The 10,200-nt window shown below is 41.4% G+C and overlaps 1 long non-coding RNA gene across 1 annotated transcript; it reads right to left on the minus strand.

The window, feature by feature from the left end:
• Positions 1-5,930: 5,930 nt before the first annotated feature.
• Positions 5,931-9,679, minus strand: LOC129410960 (uncharacterized). Its single transcript, XR_008633073.1, has 4 exons — positions 9,600-9,679; positions 7,586-7,627; positions 6,159-6,208; positions 5,931-5,994 (listed from the first exon to the last, which is right to left on the minus strand). It is a non-coding gene; the product is annotated as an uncharacterized LOC129410960 (long non-coding RNA).
• Between the last annotated feature and the right edge of the window lie 521 nt (positions 9,680-10,200).

Genomic DNA, 10,200 nt, shown 5'->3' on the forward strand with positions numbered 1-10,200 from the left:
TTAGAGTCCTGTTGATATTGTACAGCTTCAAGCACTCAGTGATCCATGTGTGTGGGCATTGAGTCATAGGCTTTCTTGTAATCAATCCAGGCAGTGCACAGGTTGGTCTTATGGGTTCTGCAGTCGCGGGCGACTGTTTGGTCAACCAGGAGTTGGTGTTTGGCTCCCCTGGTGTTTTTGCCGATATCCTTCTGTGCTGCGCTCATGTATTGATTCATGTGCCCACTTATCTTAGCCGCAATGATGCCTGACATGAGCTTCCATGTTGTGGAGAGACAGGTTATTGGCCGATAGTTGGATGGGACTGCACCCTTTGAAGGATCCTTTAGGATCAGGATCGTATATATATATATATATATATATATATATATATATATATATATATATATATATATATATATATATATATATATATATATATATATAAAGGCTGTAGTATTATAACAAATACCAGAAACAGACATTTTGGTTAGTATTGGCTGAACAAACTTTATGCAACAACACAGCGTAACACACCGCTCACACCCAGACCCAACAACGTCAACAAAACTACAATAAGAGACATGAACACAGATGCCACTCCCACAGCACACGACAGAACAACCAGAGCAGCTCCATCGCACCCACCAAGCTCATTTACACATTATTTAACTATTAACACTATAACACTATTTACCTGTGAGGCTCCAAGTTCAGATTTGCCGCAAACTAATGAAAACCAGCCTCTTACCTTCTCCAGAGACTGAAGCAGAATGTTTCCTCTGTCCACTGTCCCACTGGTTCTGTTTCCAAAAGTCTATTGTCCAATATGAAGAGATGAAACTGGTCCAAATCCTGGTCCAGTCTGGTCCATGACGCGAGGTCCGGGAGCCGAGTGCTTAAGTCTTAATCCCACTTCCCACTTAAATCTGAAAGTTACAGTCAGTCCATATCAGCACCAGGACACCAGGTAGAATTATGCCTCTGCGCGCTATGCTCAGGTCAAACTTTTACACCCAGAAACGAGCGGGCAAAGGCGGATAGAGCAGCGAGCGAGAGCCCCGGCCCCGGCGGCGGCAGCGAGAGTCCCAGCGGCGACTTCCCCGAGTCCGGGCATCGACAGTCCCGGGTCCCGGCGGCGGGTCTGTCCGTGTGTCTTTGACTCTGTTCTCGCCATTTCCTGTGTGGAGCTTTAGGCTAAAGTAGCAGCTGCCGCTAATCGTGGAGCTGCTATGAGTTGACGCAGCAGGTTGACGTGACGTGAAGTGAGTGACAGGACAGTTGTCCAATCACACTACACTAAATAAACAGAGACTGTGATGTCATTGATGTCGCAGTAAAGTTTGTGCCCTCGGCCCGAAGTGAAATGCGCCAATCAAAATCATTTTAAAATAGTAATAATAACGGCCTGTTGGGGGGTGGGGCACCAGTGGCCGCTAGGGGGGCATGGCCCTCAAATGCCCCACCTTGCCGCCGACACAGTTAATTGTCCGTAACAACCCCAAACTTACCTGGTTTTCTTGCGCAGCTAATTAACTGACAACGTTTTCCGACTAGGCTGTTTTTGAACCTTCTTGCCTTCGTGTTGGATGTTGTTACATTCTGAACATTCTGCCATTGCTCGATGTTATTTCAAAGTCATAGCCTCACTCCATCGGTCTTTCTTTAAGTTTTAAATACCCCGAGTGGCAGTCTACGCTATAATGTCTGCGTGTTTTAAAATATATCTGATATCGAAACAAAAAAAAGCATAACTAAATAAATGTGGCCCTATAGCCACTTACGTGTTGGCAAACAGCTGAAATAAATTAGAAATAATAAAATAAACTGCATATAATATGTGCCTCGTAAACCTTAGGCATCAATAACCCGACACAACCTGAACCTTCAGAACATAAAAACGAGGTCAAATGGGCTAATTAAGGATATGACGTACACTTCATTCTACAAGCATAGACAATGAGACTCGTCTTTTCAGATGTAGGTAACAACACTAACAATAACTTTTTTTTTTTTTTTTTTTAGTAGAATGTAATTAAAATATAATTTTTCGTCACGTCATCCGCCCGACCCGCGGATTAACTGCGGATACCGCGGTTGTAACCGCAATCCGCGCATCTCTAGTATAAGCACAGACTGTATATAAAAGGGCATAGCTAATGGATATTATCACCGCTCTCTCTGTAACTGCTGCTGTGAGCCTCATCATTTTGGACTTAAAATGTTCCGATTAACTCACATTACATGATCCTGGTACTTTTATTTTGTTATTTTATTTTGTAATTGCTAGTGTCTGTGAGCGGAACACTGTGGGTGACGTCACACTCTCTTAGTCCACTTCTTTATAGAGTCTGTGGGTGTGAGGCAGCATTTACCTGTGGAGTGGTGACGTGTATCTCCAGCGTCCAAACATCACTAAGATCACCAAGAGGATCCCTCTGCTGACCATGACCTTCAGAACATACAAAAGAGGTAAAATTTTACTTTAAAGGGTCTGGACCCGATTTTCTCCCATGTATTTGAGCAAAATGTATCCTACAACAGTTCAGATTTATTGTATAAGCAGATCTTGAGGTGTAAATAAGTCTGTTACTTGGGTCAAACAGTTTTAGACTTGTTAATTCCTCTGCTACAAAAAAAAAAGGAACGCATCAAACGCAAACCCCATGTCTGGAGAGAACACGGTTAGGGCATGCTTTCACACAAACGGGTCAGCAATAGAATGTCTGCAAAAGAGCCGTGTGGCATTCAAGGATTATCCATCCATCCATCCATTTTCTTCCGCACGCTCCCGCACGCCCCCGCACGCCGTACAAGTTTATTGTTGACAGCAGCGGCCGTAATGAAATATGTTCGCACTTGTCAAACCTCAAGTGAGAGGCAAGACCGAGTCCAAACACGACTGAATCCGAGACGAGTACTACAACACTACAATCTACCCACACTACCTTGGTGATCGACTGGTAGATCGCCATCGACGTATTGGGCACCCCTGGACTAGGGCACCCGGGGCGATCTAGTGACCAAGTTCCTGTTATTATGTGCACCTTATTTTTTTTTCCCCCGGACCTGCATCTATTGTATGATTGACTTCGAGCGCCTTCAGTTGACGGAAATCCGTCACAGGACGGAAAACTTTAATCCACGGGCATTGTGTGTGTGAAAATGACTTTAGTGGGACTAAACGTGCATTCAAATTGTAAATGAAACATAATTATGCAGGCATAATAAACAATAAACAAAATACAAATTTTCTTTAATCACTGCTGTCCACCAAAGATTATTTTCATCTGGTAAACTCGGGGATCAATATGATTTCCCTGTTCTCCAGTAGAAATTACTACATGAGTGGCCGTTCATTTGCAATTTCCCACTGGGCAAGTCATATTTACTATGATTCCTATAACACATGGAGGCAGCATAATTACATGTTGAACCTGAGACCTTCTTGCTGTGAGGCCGTCACCTGTCCAGCCAAGACCACCTGACTTTACAACTGTCCTCTTTTATTTACGTTTGTTACTTGAGTTTTACTCTGGACAGCAGATGTGACATACAGAGGTTCCTTTAACTGTTACACAGAAACTAGACTTTAAACAAAGACTAAAGCAAACAGTGTTTCCCATTAATACAGGAGTCTATGGTGCTCACATAATCTAAAATCCTGCCCCAATGTCTAAAAACAACCTTGTGGGACATACGAATCTTAATCTTTTTTGTTGGCATATTAGACAGACAAAAATACACAGAGGAGTTTTGAATATCTTATTTAGTATTTGAGTAAACTAGATATCACTGAAAAATTCCCTAAAAATTCATGTTTTCCCTCATTTTTTAGAGGTTAAACTTCATCAAATCAGGACTGGAATTACATAACAAAAAATCCTGTACATTTTGTCAAAATCTTAATTAAAGATTGGAAAGTTTAGTGCTAACTTAAGGGGTGACCCTTATGTCCCCATGGGGAGAAAAATGCATTTTGAGAAAACGCCCTTTGAAGTTACAATGGCCCAAATAACTATGAGTAAAATTAAATATTAAAACATCTTTCAGTGCAGAATAGACATGAAAGCGTACATGCTTTGAGACCAAACTGACCAAAAAACTGAAAATTTATAAATGTGTTTTGCCTGTAGTTTCTCTAATAACTGATGTAAAACTGTGGTAAATATTTAGCTCAGGTTTAATCCACCAAACCAAGTCAGAAAAACATGAACCTGTCCTAAAACAGTGAGTTAAGTGGACACTTACTTTTTCACTGGTGTCTGGAGAGCATCAGATCCACAGCAGGAGAAGTGCAGAGGAAAGAGTTCACCACTGACATATTATAGAGTCAGGTCACATGACCCAGTGATGACCAGACTGGATCTGCAGGTTCTGATGGGACTGTACTATGGGATGTAAGAGATCACCCAGACAACCCAAATATAACTGTTCTTCCTCCACTGATACAGACATGGACTTTACAGATTATGGCTGTGACCCAACGGATCCTCTGAATCTGTCACTGGATTTAAGAACGATAAGACCTGAGACTTCTCCCTCAGACGTGTAATTAAATAAATGCTTTACAGATGCAGTTAATGCCATACAGTGCAACATTCCAGGCTAAGCAATAAGATCTCAGAGACAAGCAGAAAAGTTTAATAGTTTATTTTTTTAAATGACACACAAACAAATAACATTGATGAATACAAAAACAATTACTGTAAAACAAAAGACAGAAGGCATATCCAGTAGTGATGTCAAACCAACCCAAACCAAAGAAATGGGTTCAAAAATTGGGACCCGAGCCTCCATGGGCTCCGAGCTCCGCCCCAGCCATGGGCTCCAAGTCTCGGCTCCGAGCCTCTGCCAGCTGCGAGCTCCGGCCCGTAACGGTCTTTCTCCTTCTTTTCTTTCTTTCAGATGCCCTCAAGTCGTCCAAATAGAGGCGCCCAACACGTTTTTTTGACACTGCGGTCTTATATTTACTATCACAGGGTATTCACAAAGGCCCGGAAGATGTGGTGATATGATCTCGCCCACAGCTCAATGAAATATGATTGGCTAAGACAACTGTCAAACTCAAACTCATCCCCACATTGACTTGAATTGCGCGCGTCTTCGCTGCAGCCACTGAAGGTCCTGCAGGTGTTTCTTTAGTTCAGTGCTGCAGGGGGAGTCACTGATTTACCCAGATACCACTGGAAGAAAAATTGTGATTGGTCCATTTTCACTCACACATTATATTAACCCTTTGTTTCCCAGGAAATATTAATCCAAGTTAAAAACAATGATCTAGAAATCATTACTAGTGTAGTGTTTATTACTCACTGAATAAAAAATATTGAAAAAAAATATGTTAGTAGTAAAAAAACTTTATTCAGTATTTTTTCTTGGGCCTTCACTTCACCTTGAAGGCCCTGAGGGTTCCCCTCTGCTATTTACACTAAAGTGGACTGTTCAGGACCTACACACTCACAGGATGTAGTGCACATAGAAGATTTTAGTGGAGTTTGGGACTAAAACATCTGGATCAGGGTCCTCTTTGTGCAGGTTACACACACAAATATAAAATTCCTGTGTCCTCGTTTGTTAATCGAAGCTACAGAACAGGTTTTAGGAGAGGCTACGATGGGACTTGACCCACCTGTGCCCACTTTACTTCTTCTCACTGAGTTTTCCAACCCACGCATCACTAATTTCCAGATATCATCCCACAAAAATGTAAATATTTTCGGAGTTGAGTCTCCGGCAGAGCACTCCGCCCACGAGCCTACGTCACCCATGCTCCCACACAACAATTCTCCATTAATATATAAAACACGATGCAAAACTGTACACAACAACTTTACAAACCTGAAAAACAAACATGGTGATCTAAATATATTATGTGTTAACAGTTAATATCCCTCTTTATGATCAGAGCATGACAAAATGCAAATAAAATGTAATCCCATCTTGATCCTCCGGGTGGCGTGCACAGTCTTGTTTTTTACACTTGCACAGTTTTGAGTCATGGCTTTCTACAATCTGCACAGAAATAATAATTTAAGGTTAGTCATTTCTAGTTTGGATCATTATTTTACTACGCTCTGGAGGACTAAAGGGTGGTGATGATGGAGGAGGTAATTAGACATAAATATACACAATGTTGTTTTTTTTAACAAGTCAAAGTCATAACATTTTGTACTTACTGTTACTCATCTGGAGTTCTCTGGCACATTTTGCACATGATCAATCGTATCTATTGGGGAAAAAATAAATAATTTTACATCAGTGAGAGTGAATGAAAGAATCAGGTTTGCACAGCATTTTCTCAGGTAATAACTAACACGTCGCTCATGGTGCAATGTCACAGTAGCAGAAAGGACAAAGTGGGCGGGGTTAAAGGTTCAAATATAAGGGCCTGTTCACAGGAGAATGCTTGCGGGTAAAAATTATAAAATATTTTATCGGAAGTGTCTTTTGTTTAGAAGATGATGGCGTTTTTGGGGCTTAAAAATGCAAAAAATTTGCGCGGAAAAGCTGAATACGCTAGTGTTTCCATCCACACTGCCCATGATGCAAAACTCTGGTCAGATCTGCTCACGTCGGTGTACACGTTTACGTCACATACAAAAACAGAAACAAACATGTCGGATGGCATGCATACCCAATCGAATTCCACACACTTTTGCGTCACCGTATGCACGCAGATTTCCTCCCGTCTAAACGCGGAAGAAAATGTGAAGACGCCACTTTTGCGTCTTCTGTTCAGACCAAAATCTAGTGATGTGTCCTCCGTGTCGAGGCTTCGAAGCGTGTGCAGAGTAATCGAGAAAGGCTCTGGTGAAGCACGTATCGAGGTTTGTATCGGTGACGTATGTGGTGACGTTCGAAGCCTCGCGAAGTGGTTTGCAAATTTGCCGCACGATTCGAAACATAAGGGCCAAAGGAACGCAACGGATTCATCCAAAACATTTTGTGGTGTTGGTTTATTGTGAGTTTGGTACATTCTATTTGAGATTCTTTTTTTCTTTTTTTCTTTTTTTTTTTACAATGGAGCCAGCAAGAAAAATAATATTTGCCCCTGTCTGGGAACATTTTGAGCTGATATCTCCTAATAAAGTATATAATAATAATGACATCATTAAACAAACAATATTACTAATGTGTTTCCCCTGCTCTAATATATTTCTTGTAAAAAGAAAAAAAAAATCTGGTGAAGTGTCTACTTTTTCTTTTAACCTGACCATTATATTATGATCACAGACTCCATGTTAATAAATTCACAATTTATGTTGATATCACAAACATTCAAATATTTAATCATTCATTTGTTCAATAAACATAAATCTTTCCATCAGAACCACGATGATCATCTTGATTGTTATTATTATTATCACTCTGGCTGTTATACATTTTTTGGCCACTTGATGTCGCAGTGGAGCAAATGAAACATCTTGAATCATCGGTGCAAGAGTCGAGCAAATGGACGGAACACTTCAGAGCTTCATGGGGCTTCATCTCGACATCACTACTGTCACCGTATAAACGTAGCTTCAAACATGTTCCTGACTCATGGTTTGAAATCAGGTACAGGCCATTTAATAAAGAAAATCTACAAAGGTCTTTAACATACCTTAGAATCGAAAAGTGGTCCAAACACCAGAATCCACAATCCCTGGAAAAAAAAAAAGCAGGTGTTTACTACAGAAAGAGGCTGTTGTAAGTCATGTGTCATTTTAGATTGATTCTTGCATGTTTAAGTAACCCCGTGTTGTCCTGCATTTGAGACTTGACTGCTCAGAAAACCTCTGTTTGCACTTACCCCCATCTACACTTGCTCCTCTCCAGCAAAACACCTTCAATACATACATCATGAATTTTGGACTTCCGGTCATCGCGCAATCCATACTGGGAAGGATTTTCTGAATGTGAGCATCAAACCGCCATGTTTGTTTTCCCAGTGGGATGCGTCTATTGACAAAGTTGATCTTTTCAAGTCTTTTGAACCATATCACTTTAGTTTCTGGTTCTGATATTGTCATATTTTAGTTTTTGGATTCGGACATTGTAATTGTGTGGTTGTTGGATGTCCAAACACTGGGAAACGGCTCGAAAAATGGGCTTCAGACATCAGATGTGTGTGACTGCAAACCTCTGTTCAAACTGTTTCCCTTCCCAACAGAATTGTAAAATAGTGAAAGGTGAAGGTGATGGGCAGGACAGATCCACAGGAAAGACCAAAAAAAAAAAAGGAAACCTTTGGCTGCCTAAGAAATCATCCCGAGTTTGCAGCGAACATTTTGTATGTGGAGATCCATCGAAGCAAAATCCCGTTTGTTAAGTGAGAGGTGCAGAAGACAAACAGATTGAGCTGCACTTTCTTGTTCTTGTTGTTTTACAGCAACATCACGTTTTGGTCTCTTTGCAGTGGAAGGTGTTTCTTGGTGAACAGCCAGCCCTTTCACTTTGATGTTGACCTTTTAAATTTTTAACCAGCGTTGAGTGGGGGATTGGGATTTTGCTTTGATGGCGCTCCAAATACAAAATGTTCTCTGCAAACTCAGGATGATTTCTTAGATAGTCAAAGGTTTCCTTTTTTGTCCTTCCTGTGGATAAATACTGCCCATCACCTTCACCTTTCACTATTTTTCAATTTCTTTGGGAAACAGTTTGAACAGAGGTTTGCAGTCACATAGAACTGATTCCCTTTTGCACTTATGGAGTTCGCAAATTTCCAAAGCTCATTTTCCGCTGTTAGGACATCTAAAAACCACACAATTATGATGTCTGAATCCCAAAACTAAAATATGATAATATCAGAATCAGAAACAAAATCGATATGGTTCAAAAGACTTGAAAAGATCAGCTTTGACAATAGACGCATCCCACTGGGAAATCAAACATGGCGATTTGATGGTCACTTTTTCGGATGATCCTTCCCACTATGGATTGTGCGATGACCGGAAGTCTGAAATTTGTGATTCATGTATTACACAGAGGCCCCATTTATACAAGCCTATCTCAACTATCCCCTCTGTCTCTAGTTCAGCTTCAAGACCATCTACAAGAGTAAGTTTTATTATTAACATTAAATATGTTATGTTGTTATATACTGATTAACTGAGATTCAGGAGCTGGACCACGCCTCACGCCTCAACCTCCTCTCCAGCCAACCACAGCTTATCTCAACCACGCCTTCAATTAACCAGAAGGCCCATGTATACGGCCTCAACTCCAGGTCTGTTTTTGATGAAAATACAGCAACATAACATGGATCATATATTATTCCCGGGGCTACTGAGTGGTTGGCTGCTTTTGTGGCTACTTGCCTCACACACTGAGTGGCTTCTGAAACATTTTTTCTTTTTTGAGCTCAGTTTTTAACATCATATCATGGGATTTTAACCAATTAAGAAGTGCAGCATGTGCAGTTCAAAGGTCACAAGTAAAGGACTGTTGGATTGTGGGTTTGTTTTTCCACTTTCCACAACCATTTCATCAGCGACTGAAACACCAGAGCGGACTGAGAGTGAGACCTTTCCTGCTGTGTTCGCCTGGCGCCCCCTGGAGGCTGCTGTGATGCTGCAGGACACAGAGGAGGGACACTTTTGGCTCTTTAAAACAACACAAGCCTGTTATCTACACACCTGAAGTGAATTGAAGATTGCAAAGGTGATGTACAATCCCTTGGATGCAGTTGATCCAGAATACACATTGAATTGAAACAGGGCAATTACACGAGGCAGCCCAAACAACAGGAAGGAGATCAGAAGAAAGACCAGGCGTACCAGTAGTTTGCCATTAGCCACCCTGATAACCGCTCTGCTATTGCGGACTATTCTGGACAGAACCACACTGAGCAGCACTAAGTTGGCCAGCACTATGGTCAGCACTGGTACAGCCAAGTACAAAAAAGTCTTGGAGCTTCCTTTGACCAGTAAACACAAGCCGTCCTCAGTGACATACAGGCCTTGTGGTGCTGTGAAGGCTACTGTGATGGTGGCCATCAGCAGTGGAGGTCCGTACCCCACAGCAAAACCATAGGTGAACATTTTAACATTGGACATGTGGGAGAAGGTCAAGGAAGTTGTGCAGTAAAGCAGCAGGCTCGAGACGAGCATCCAGAAGAAATAGGAAAAGTCAAAAAAGTTCCAGAAAAATATTAAGGAGCCACATTCCCAGTGATTGGAAAAGGTGACAGAATCATACGATAAAGAGATGAGGATACAGTCTTCCACCAGCAGGCAG

The sequence above is a fragment of the Boleophthalmus pectinirostris genome, unplaced genomic scaffold (assembly GCF_026225935.1).
Source record: "Boleophthalmus pectinirostris isolate CB_2022bp ecotype Guang Dong unplaced genomic scaffold, ASM2622593v1 HiC_scaffold_3, whole genome shotgun sequence".
Lineage (NCBI taxonomy): Eukaryota > Metazoa > Chordata > Actinopteri > Gobiiformes > Gobiidae > Boleophthalmus > Boleophthalmus pectinirostris.